The sequence below is a fragment of the Cnephaeus nilssonii genome (genome assembly GCF_951640355.1).
Source record: "Cnephaeus nilssonii genome assembly, chromosome: 11".
Taxonomy (NCBI): Eukaryota; Metazoa; Chordata; class Mammalia; order Chiroptera; family Vespertilionidae; genus Cnephaeus; species Cnephaeus nilssonii.
In genome coordinates, this window is record NC_137082.1 from 8905094 (window position 1) to 8916312 (window position 11219).

Genomic DNA, 11219 nt, shown 5'->3' on the forward strand with positions numbered 1-11219 from the left:
TCAATTTTTAGAAAGAGAGAGAGAGAGAGAGAGAGAGAGAGAGAGAGAGAGAGAAAGGAAGGAAGGAAGGAAGGAAGGAAGGAAGGAAGGAAGGAAGGAAGGAAGGAAGGAAGGAAGGAAGGAAGGAAGGAAGGAAGGAAGACGAAAAGCAGCCCCTCTCCCTTCATGTAGGAAACCTTCGGTGCCAAGGCCTGGTTTGTGGGGAGGTCTCAGCCCCTCCTCCCTTGTCTGTCAGAGCCGCAGCGTGCACACTGCTGTGAGATCACAGCTCAACCCTGCCCGTCTCAGCCTCCACCCCCAGGATCACGGAGGATCCGCAGGCGGGGCGGGCTTTAAGAATCCCTAAGTAAACCATTCTGTGACATCCAGTCTTGAAATGGGCCTTTAGGGAGAGTCCGAGTGACCATACATTTCTGAGCTGGGCATATGGCTTTTTTTTCCTTCTTCAAAATGACTGTGTGCATCACCCGCTCGGCCGTACAGTAAGCACTATAATTAGCAGCATCTCAACAATGTAGCCATAACTAAACCAGATTATCTGTGTGACTTAATCTGGCCAGAACAAAGACATCCATTGAGTTGGCCCTGAAATCCGATTTAATACATAAACATGAAACGGGAAAGTCAACAGTCTGGGTATGTTTAACGCAATCATATGATTTTTAAAGTGCAATCTGCCAGAGAAAGGCGAATGTCTAAAAAACAGGGAAAAGGCCATCCACTCGCATCGCCCTCCTGTTTCCCACTCCGGGGCTTGCTAACTCAGCACAAGCCCCCGGAGCTGGCCCATGGCGTTTAGCAGAGATTGCTTGGTGTGCCCCAGCTGTTTGTGTCTTCCCACCCCTCCCAGAAGCAAAGCCCTCGAAGCCGGCTTCTTCCATCAAGAAATAAAAATAAACCGGTGTTCAATAAAAACACAGCCTGGCGCTCAAAATGCCAAACTTCTAATAGCAGATCCTGTTAGAAGCCAAAGCAGAGATCTGGCTCTTAAAGACACCAGCAGCAAGACTCACAGACACCCATTTCTCCCCCTCCGCCCGCCTTTATATTATTTTGTTTTGCTAAGGCCGGCATGTGAAGATTTAATATGTTTGAGTTTTCTATGAACCCTTTTGCTTTCTGTTTCATGCTATTAATTATAGTCTTGCTCAGCCTGCTTGCTATACGCAGCCCCTATCGGCAGAGATTCACAGGAGCTCTGAAAAGAGGCAGCATATTTATTAAAGGCGGAAAAGGGGAAGAAAATAAAGACAGCACTAGAGCATATTGGATATATAAATGTACTTCCTGAAAAGATAAATGATTTGGTAATGAAAAGATCCTTTAGGCCATAAAAAATCCATTTATTTTTGTTTGAATTTGAATAGAAGAGATTTGCATTTTTTTTTTCCTGAGCAGTTACACGTAAATTAAAATGCAGAGCATGAGGCCAGCATACAATCAAACTCAATAATAACCCGGGCATACTGTATTATTCATAAAAACAAAATTAATAGTTTGGGGACAGGAAGCATCGTGGCAGAAAAAAAAATGTACATTGACACTAAACACCTACTGTCGGAGGAGAAAATAAATCCGGTTAGACTACCAACGAATCGGTAGTAGAAGTTTGGCATTTATTCCTGTTATTCGGGGAGGAGGGGGAATGGGAAATGCCCGCCTTTCCAATAACAAAATGTTCAGATGTTTCTCTGTATGCTGACGTCTAATTATATATACAAATAGAGTCAACCGTCATTTCCTCAGAGCAGAGTAGAATCAAGATTTTATCTCTCCCCTTGCCCTGCCCCCCCCCCCCCAAAAAAAAAATACATATTTCAAGTAAGTGTCTAGCTGGGCTTTGCCTGACAGCCAGGATTGGCCAGGAACCGGCAGGTTGAGCCATAACCCTCCATAATCTCGGTGTCGGTCTCTTCTCCCCACGTCCCCGCCCCCACCCACATGCACAGCGGAGTCTCCCAACGCCTTTGATGGCCGTCAACCCGCAGGAGCGCTCGCCGCGAGACCGTCCCCCGAGAGCGGTGCCTGCTCCCCGGGTGAAGACAAAGACCAAACGCAGGCTGTCGGGGAGGCTCTTAAAAATGGGGACGAGAGAGAGCAAGTACGTTTCTTCGAGTTGGGGGAATTAAGGTAAGATAAGAAGATCTCCACGACGCACATTCCAAACTTAAAACAAAAAAGCGTAAAACACAAAGGCGTGGCAAACTCCAGACGCCTCCAGGGGCCAGGCCGGCGGGGAGGTGCGCCGGCCGCCAGGGGGCGCTGTGGCGGACAGGGAGAAGGCCGCTCCTCGCCCCCAGCCCTCTATGGCCCTGTGGCTGGGACTTGGCCAGAGCTTGGTGAGGCTGGATGGGGTCAAGAAAAGCCAGAAATCCAGGTGTGTAGGTAAAAGTTGACTTTAGAAATCTTGGCCACTATATTTAATGTTTATGCCCTGAGCCAAAACAAAACACAGGGCCGTGGGCTCACGCAGCCCTGCCCACCAGTTTGCTGTGGCTACTCAAGAAAAACATAAAAACCCAGGAAAGGGTTGTGCAGAGCCCCTTCTTACCCCCATCGGTGACCTAGTAATAGTTACTGAATAACTTTGGCTGATTAGATGGTCTCTCACTGATACGATGAACACTTTACTTTTTCCACTTAGTCACATTTCATTTATTCATTCAATTATTTTGTATTGAACTTCTACTCTGTGCCAGGAAGTAGGCATTGTCCCCGGTGCTCTTGTCTAGAGGGAACTCCAGAATTAAGAACCCCTTCTTGCCCTGGACAGGTAGCTCAGTGGGTTGGAGCACTGTCCCGATAGGTCCTCTCATTTGTACCTGTATTATAGTGTTGAGCCCAAATTTTACCTCTACGCTGCTAAAAACACAGATAACTTCCTGAAAGGGATGTTCACGGTTTTCTTCCAGCATTAGCTGGACAAAATGGCAAAAAGTAGTTTCTGTTTTGTAGACTTTTGTTTCTACTTCACAAAAGAACTAACCTTTTCTCCCTGGAGAATACGTGAAAGTGGAGATTGAGAGTGGGCTTATAAGTGGCTGGAAAATTGCCATGGCCGGTTTGCTCAACGGTCACCTTTCTGCATGGCATCTGGGCAATCGGAAACCAAATATAAGATACACATAGGTCCGCACTGATGCCCAAGATCTTACTTTTAGGAGCCTGTCTGAAGGAGACTCTCTCCAAGGTGAAAAGCCAGATACACAAGGGTGTTTGCACAAAGCCCAATTTGGAATAATTATAAATTGCAAACATTCGGAACCCTCAGAAGCTTCAAAGGGTTACATAAAATACAGCACAGCCACACCATGGGATATGTTGTCATTAACAAAGATAATGTCGCCAGGCCTATGTTTATTTTTGCAGAAAAAGGTCTATGATGCACAGCACAGAATTTAGGTAAATTCGGTTTCCGAGCAGTCAAGAATGATGTTCATCAAGATGTTAAAAGTGGCCCTAGCCGGTTTGGCTCAGTGGATAGAGCGACGGCCTGCAGACTGAATGGTCTCGGGTTCCATTCCGGTTAAGGGCACATGCCAGGGTTGTGGGCTTGATCTCCAGTGGGGGGCGTGCAAGAGGCAACCGATCAATGATTCTCTCTCATCACTGATGTTTCTATCTCTTTCTCACTCTCCCTTCGTCTCTGAAATCAATAAAAATATATCCTATCTAATAAAAGAGTAATATGCAAATTAACCATCACTCTGCTACACCCACAAGCCACGCCCACCAGCCAATCAGAAGCGAGTGTGCAAATTAACCCAACCAAGATAGCTGCGGCCACGGAGCAAGCAGGAGGCTTGCGTTTCCCCGGCAATGGAGGAAGCCAACCTTTCCGCACAACCTGGCCGGCCCAGGCCTCCGCTCAAGGCTACAAAGTTTCAATTATAGAAGATAAATAAATCCCAACAGAAATGGCTGCAGCCACAGAGCTGGAAAGAACCAGAGGCTTGGGTTTCCCCAGCGATGGAGGAAGCCAAGCTTCCTGCACACCCTGGCGGGCCCAGGCCTCTGCTCAAGGCTACAAAGTTTCAATTATAGAAGATAAATAAATCCCAACAAAAATGGCAACAGCCACGGAGCTGGAGCCAGCCGGAGGCTTGGGTTTCCCTGGTGATGGAGGAAGCCAAGCTTCCCACCTGCCCTGGCCTCCACTCAAGGCTACAAAGTTTCAATTATAGAAGATAAATAAATCCCAGATACCAGGGCCTCTGCTTGGGTTGCCGGGGGGCATGGCTGGCCTGCAAACCACCACAGGCCCCTCACCCAGGCCTCCCCACGCCCCAAGGGAACCCCCATCCTGATCCGGGACACCCTTCAGGGCAAACCAGCTGGCCCCCACCCGTGCACCAGGCCTCTATCCTATCTAATAAAAGAGTAATATGCAGATTGACAAGATGGCTGCCCCCATGTGGTCAAAGATGGTTGCCCCCATGTGGACACAAGATGGCCACCACAAGATGGCCAGCAGGAGAGGGCAGTTGGGAGGGACCAGGCCTGCAAGGGAGGGCAGTTGGGGGTGATCAAGCCTGCAGGAGAAGGCAGTTAGGGGTGACCAGGCCGGCAGAGGAGGGAAGTTGGGGGCGACCGGGCCTGCAGGGAAGGGCAATTGGGGGGGACCCAGGCCTGCAGGGGAGAGCAGTTTGGGGGGACCAGGCCTACAGGGGAGGGCAGTTAGGGGTGACCAGGCCTGCAGGAGAGGGCAGTTATGGGTGACCAGGCCTGCAGGGGAGGGTAGTTAGGGGCAAACAGGCTGGCAGGGGAGCAGTTAGACATCAATCAGGCTGGCAGGGAAATGGTTAGGGGGTGATCAGGCTGGCAGGCAGAAGCGGTTAGGGGCAATCAGGAAGGCAGGCAGGCAAGCAATTGGGAGCCAGCAGTCCTGGATTGTGAGAGAGATGTCCGACTCCCCTCAGACATCCCTCGAGGGGTCCCAGATTGGAGAGGGTGCAGGCTGGGCTGAGGGACACACACCCTCATGCACGAATTTCATGCACTGGGCCTCTAGTTTAAAAAATAAATTAAATTAAAATAATCATTTAAAAGAAGATGTTAAAGTGCCCTTTTCTTGTTGTTTTGATTTTCTTTAATTCCACACATATGTGAAATCGTGCAATATTGTCTTTATCTGACTTGCCTCACTTAGCATAATACCCTCTGGGCCTATCCATGTTGTCACAAATGGCAGGATTTCATTCTTTTCTATTGCTTAGTAATATTCCATTGTATTTATTGTAAAATACCAATATATAAATGTCAAATCAATATGTCGTGGCCCTGAGACTAGTACAATATTGTATGTCAATATTGTATTTTAATTAATAATAAAAAAACAAGCAAAAAAATGCCCTTTGCTATGTAGCTGAATAATTTTTACTCCCTTTGTGCTTTTCTGTAAAGCCAAACACAGGTGGTTTAAACAAAAATAAAAATCTTTTTTCCAATGAATGAATTAGGAACGTACGAAACAGAGAAGCAACGTGGATGCAGCATGGGCATGAGAAAAAGAAGAAAAAAAAAAGCATGAATAAGAAAGCTGAATAAATATCTTTCTCAGTTAAATGAGTGTTGACCCCAAATTGAGTGAGACCGCCCTTGCTGGATTTCTGGGGTTGGGACAGCTCTCAGTGTAAGCAGGCCCCGCATGGCCGGGGGCAGGCCTGCCCCACCCCCGGACCTCCGCCTGGTGCCACCCAGCAGCGCCCTGAACCGGGGCACGACTCAAAGGACCCAAAGCCACCGCTGCTCTTGTCTCACTGCACAAGCAACAGGCAGCCCCTTGGTTTTCTTCGCGGCCCAGCTACTGTTCACCCGGTCTCCCACCCTTTGCGACTCAGCCTCGGCAGCCACATCTGCGCACAACCGCAGGAATCAGTTGAAAAATGAATGAGCCGGTGGATGGCCAGCCTGGCCTCCTGGATGCTGACCAACAGCGTGCGAAGTTACCGTCTGCTTCTGGTGAGCATGCCCAGTGTTTGCTTGGGTTTCCTGTCGACAGGGCGACGTGCCAGAGACTCCCAGACGAGGCTCCACAACGTGAATGAGTGATAGAATCCGACGATGGGCAAAACCGTCTGCGGTCACACAGCACAGGAGAGGCCGGGCTAGAGAAAAGCTGGTTTCTTTCCTGCAGACACAGCGCCTTTCATATGTAAACACGGGCTGTGGATTTTCAAAGGGAAGAGGCTGTCTTTCCTGAATTGATTGACCAAAGAACAACTAAGTTCTTCAAAAGGATAATAATGTGAGTCATCCTTGCTTTTAAAACAAATGTATTTTTTTTTTATATTCTGCTACTATTTCCTACTGATGCACAGCTGTTCTTTTATTCCTCCATCCCACCATCCCCTAGGCCAGGGATGGGCAAAGATTTCTACATAAGGGACAATTCAGAAAAAATGAAAATGTTTGTAAAGGTATATGTGTAAGTCATTCAAAGTGAAATAGTTTTATTGCATTGGGTGGGATATATTTTATGACTTAATTTACCTACCATAATGGATTCTAGGGGTAATAATTAGGAGTGAGAAAAATGCCTGATGTGTAATAAGTGCCAATAAATATTACCCCGATAACTATTCTTATAATTACAGTAACTCAGTGAGGTGGGTCCTATTGGCTCACTCAACTTACAGATGAAAAATGGAGGCTCAGAATAGTTAAGAAAGTTCTCCGAAGTCACCCAGTAGGAGGTCAAGATCGGCTGACCCCAGAGTTCAAACTTTTAACCTGAAAAACTTTCCGTGAACATAGCCCTGGGCCAGGCAGAAAGCAAAGCCTCCGTTGGCAGCTATCATTACGCCTGATGTTAAAGGCTTTGTTTAAGGGTGGGGCTCTCTGGGCTAGACTGAACTTCAGTCCCATAGAGGAAGGCACAAAAGAATCAGCTCTGGGCAGAGCGCAGGTTTACAGCACCTGCAGTGCCTGCAACAGTGAAATTAGCCTGCAAACGTGACCCTCCCCCCCACCACCACCACCTAAAGCCAGCCCACTTCCTCGGGGCATCCCAAAGCGCCTTGGGAATTCACTCACTGACTCATTCTTTCGTTTTATTCTTTTATCCACAACTCTATCTCGAGTGCCTGTTGGAAATTAGGTGCCATGTTCAACATCGTGAATACTCTGTTCGGCTCACAGAAGTCAAGTTCCACGCTCCGGACTCCAACTCAGAGACTTGTCATCAAAACATCGTGAGTTTTAAAAGGCTGGAATTGAAGATTAAGGAAGGTGTTTGTTTGATTTTTCAACCATAAACTTGAAAATCATTGTAATGTATCCTTTTCTGCATCTGAAGATGTATTTATACTATCCGGTCACAAAAGACGTGCTTCTTAGGCATAATAATTGATCATGTGTGAATAGCACCCTGGAGCTTAAAATAATGTCCTTGCTCATCCAATGTTCATGTAGCTCCCATAAGTCTTAGAGGGAGGTGAGCTGTGAAAACCAAGGCTCAGGAGGGCTAGGGGACTTACATAAAGACATACAGCCAGTGATCTTGACCCAGGTATCAGTATGACATTATTGTTATTTTTACCATATACCAGTCCCCCAATCCCTCAAGTGAGCTGAGGCATCTCTTGCTTACAATTTAAAGGGTCTAATATACATTCCCAAGACGGTGGGAGGTGTGTGCAGACATGTATATACATGAAAATGCTCTAAGAGCTCCAATTCATTGCTAAACTTGAAACATAAGTGAAGTCCTACTATCTTGAGAATACCAATTCTAGGTACTTTGGTTGTATTAGATATCTCTTTAAAAGAAGATACAGAGTTTGAAAATAATTTCAAGATCTCTCTTAAAAAAGATTTTTAGAGAGAGAGGAAGGGTGGGAGAGGAGAGAGAGAGAAACTTCAATTAGTTACATCTTGCATCCCTCTACTGGGGATTGAGTCCCCCACCCCCAATCCCCTCCCCGCCCCCCTACCTCCCTGCTAGGCATATGCCCTGAATGGGAATCGTACCAGCAACCTTTCAGTGCACAGGACAATGCCCAACCACCTGAGCCACACTGGTCAGAGCTAAAATTTCTTTCTTAAAAAATGAGTTGCCCAGCTGGTGTGGCTCAGTGGTTAATTATCGATATATGAGCAAGGAGGTCATGGTTCGATTCCCAGTCAGGGCACATGTCCGAGTTGGGGGGCTCGATCCTCGATGGGGGGAGGCAGCAAGAGGCAGCCAATCAATAATTCTCTTTCACCTTATCTCTCTCTCTCCCTTCAGCCCCCATCAGGGCAGGCCGGCCGGACCCCACCCATGCATGAATTTGTGCACCGGGCCTCTAGTCCTACATAAAAAAAAGACTAATATGCGAATTGTCCCCTTGGGAGTTCGATCGACCGGGAGTTCAACCGCTCGCTATGAAGTGTGCTGACCACCAGGGGGCGGCACAGAATGAAGGAAGGCCCTGGCCAGCAGCCAGCAGCTGGGGAAGGAAGGCCCCGATCAGCCCTGATAGCCAGCCAGGCCTAGGGACCCTACCCATGCACAAATTTCATGCGCCAGGCCTCTAGTAGTGATAATAATAACAGCTGGCATGTAATGAGGGTCTGGTATGTGTCTGACACTTGGGCTAAGCATTTTTCACATACTATACATATGCTCCTCCCGTGGTTTTATGAAGTGGGTACTATTATTAACTTCACAGATGAGGAGACTGAGAGACAGAAGATTTAAAGCATTTGCTCAAGGTCCTATGGTCCGTAAGGAACTAATGATCCGCCTTAGAGATACAGAGCCCAGTAACGAGTGACCCCTGCCTTGGGAACTCAGAGTGTAGTGTCTCCCAAGTGGAGAGGGTGGTCGGTGCCAAGCGATCCACTGGGTGGCACACAAAAATATTAGAACTTCTATTTCTAATATGAAAATAGTAAGAAAGACCTTAAGCTTTACTGTTACTTAATAATATACAATTGACCCTGACTGCCCCACGCTGTCTGTAGGTCTTCGATGACTTGTCATGCAGAGAATTCTGGGTAGCCTGTTGGAAAAGTGGAGGCCTACAACATAGGGGTGACAGTAGGGTTTCCAGAAAAAAATACAGGACGCCCAGTTAAACTTGACTTTCATATAAACAGCAAGCCATTTTTTTAGTATACATTCAATCCAGCTATTGCATGCTAACATTGCTTTGGTAAATCTGGCCACCCCAGCACTGATATCCTCTCTCCTGTGCTTATGTCTAGTGGTTTATGTCTGCCAGATTGAGTTCATTTAATGATGACATCACTTAGTTGTGCTTAAACCAGTTTTCTCCAATGGTAATACTTTATTAGCATTATTTTCAAGCCCACATGATGGGGCACAAGCCCTGAGCCCAGGGTTCAAAGCACTTTGTATATTTCACTCCTGTTGCCCTTTGGGGCCTTGAGACCATCAGATGGAGTGTGGGCTGCCCTACTGGAGGATGAAGTAACCATGCGGAGCAAAGATAAGCTGTCCTGGCTTAGAACACCTCGACCAGTGGTTCCCAACGTGGGGCACACACCCCACAGGGGGGCAATGTGATTTTTAAGGTGGCAATTCGAGAATGAGTTATTAACGGTGAATTTTTTGCATTTCTTATGGTTCTAGGGGCCTCATATACAGTATATAAGTATATATTGTGACATATTTGTGCATTTCAGTTCTCTATTACATGTTTTGAAATTTTATTTGCTATTTTTTCATATCAGTTCATATAATTTTTTTTAACAATTTCTTAGTGATTTCTTCCTCAGTACTTCACCTGTCCTTTCGTTCTTTTATTTTTCTCTTTCATGGATGCCATGTTCTTTTTTTTTTTTTTTTTTAATATATTTTATTGATTTTTTACAGAGAGGAAGGGAGAGGGATAGAAAGCTAGAAACATTGATGAGAGAGAAACATCGATCAGCTGCCTCCTGCACACCTCCTACTGGGGATGTGCCCGCAACCAAGGTACATGCCCTTGATCGGAATCGAACCTGGGACCTTTCAGTCTGCAGGCTGATGCTCTATCCACTGAGCCAAACCAGTTTCGGCGATGCCATGTTCTTTGGAAGCTTGTTTAGACCAAGTTAATGGCCTTTTAGGGTTCCTCCATGTGAATAGGAGCTCACTTTTTTTTTTTTTTTTTTTGGAGCTCACTTTTTTAATAATAAGAATTATATCTCACAGGATGTTAGAGATGCTTAGGTGGGGCATGGCCAAAAAAAGGTTGGGAACCACTGACCTGGACTCTCCAGTGGGCCAGGCAGCAGACATGAGAGGGAGGCCATCCGATATCATCCAGCAGCTGCCCAGCTGACCACAAGTGCATGAGGAACCCAACAGTGACCAGCCTGTCTGGCTTCATCTAGAAGATGATGCAGAAAAAAATGGTTGGAGGGAGGCTGTGCATGTTTGGGAGCAGGAGGTATATGGAAACTCTCTGTAGCTTCTTCTCAATTTTGCTGTGAACCTAAAACTACTCTATAAAAAATAAAAGTCTTAAAATCATTTTTAACAGTGGTTGCTTTAAGATGCTAAATTTTGGGGTGGTTTCTTACATAGAAAAAGCTAACTGATACACTGAGTAAAGGTACTTTAGCTGGCCAGACCTTGCATTGGACTTAATCCCCCCACCCCCGCCCTTTTTTTTTTTTTTTTTGCCAGGGCCTAGATCTGCTTTCAGAGGCTTTGTGCTCTGAAGAAAGGAGGTGAAATTTTCTTAAAAAAAAAAAAAAAAAGGAGCCTGGCTAGCTTATTTGGTAGAGCATGAGACTCTTAAAAAAAAGAAGAGAAAACATTATTGAATCCCTTTCATTTTTTCTATTGTTTTTCACTCCTTTGATGCTCACCTCTCTTCCCCACATATATGTATACTAGAGGCCTGGTGCATGAGGTTTGTGCACGGGTAGGGTCCCTAGGCCTGGCTGGCGATCAGGGCTTCCTTCCCCTGGCTGCCAGCTGCTGGCTGGGGCCTTCCTTCATTCCGTGCCGCCCCCTGGTGGTCAAACTCCCAAGGGGACAATTTGTATATTAGTCTTTTATTATATAGGACTAGAGGCCCGGTGCACAAAATTCGTGCACGGAGGGGGGTTGTCCCAAGCCCAGCCTGTACCCTCTCCAATATGGGACTCCTAGAGGGATATTCGACTGTCCGTTTAGGCCCGATCCCACCGGTGGGATCGAGCCTAAACGGACAGTCGAACATCCCTCTCACAATCCAGGACTGCTGGCTCCCAACTGCTTGCCTGCCTGCCTTCCTGAT

At 46.7% G+C, this 11219-nt stretch overlaps 1 long non-coding RNA gene across 1 annotated transcript; it reads left to right on the forward strand.

Annotated features, from left to right (window-relative positions):
* Positions 1 to 1954: 1954 nt before the first annotated feature.
* Positions 1955 to 10371, forward strand: LOC307107626. Its single transcript, XR_013814239.1, has 3 exons — positions 1955 to 2130; positions 5460 to 7193; positions 8231 to 10371. It is a non-coding gene; the product is annotated as an uncharacterized lncRNA (long non-coding RNA).
* Positions 10372 to 11219: the final 848 nt, after the last annotated feature.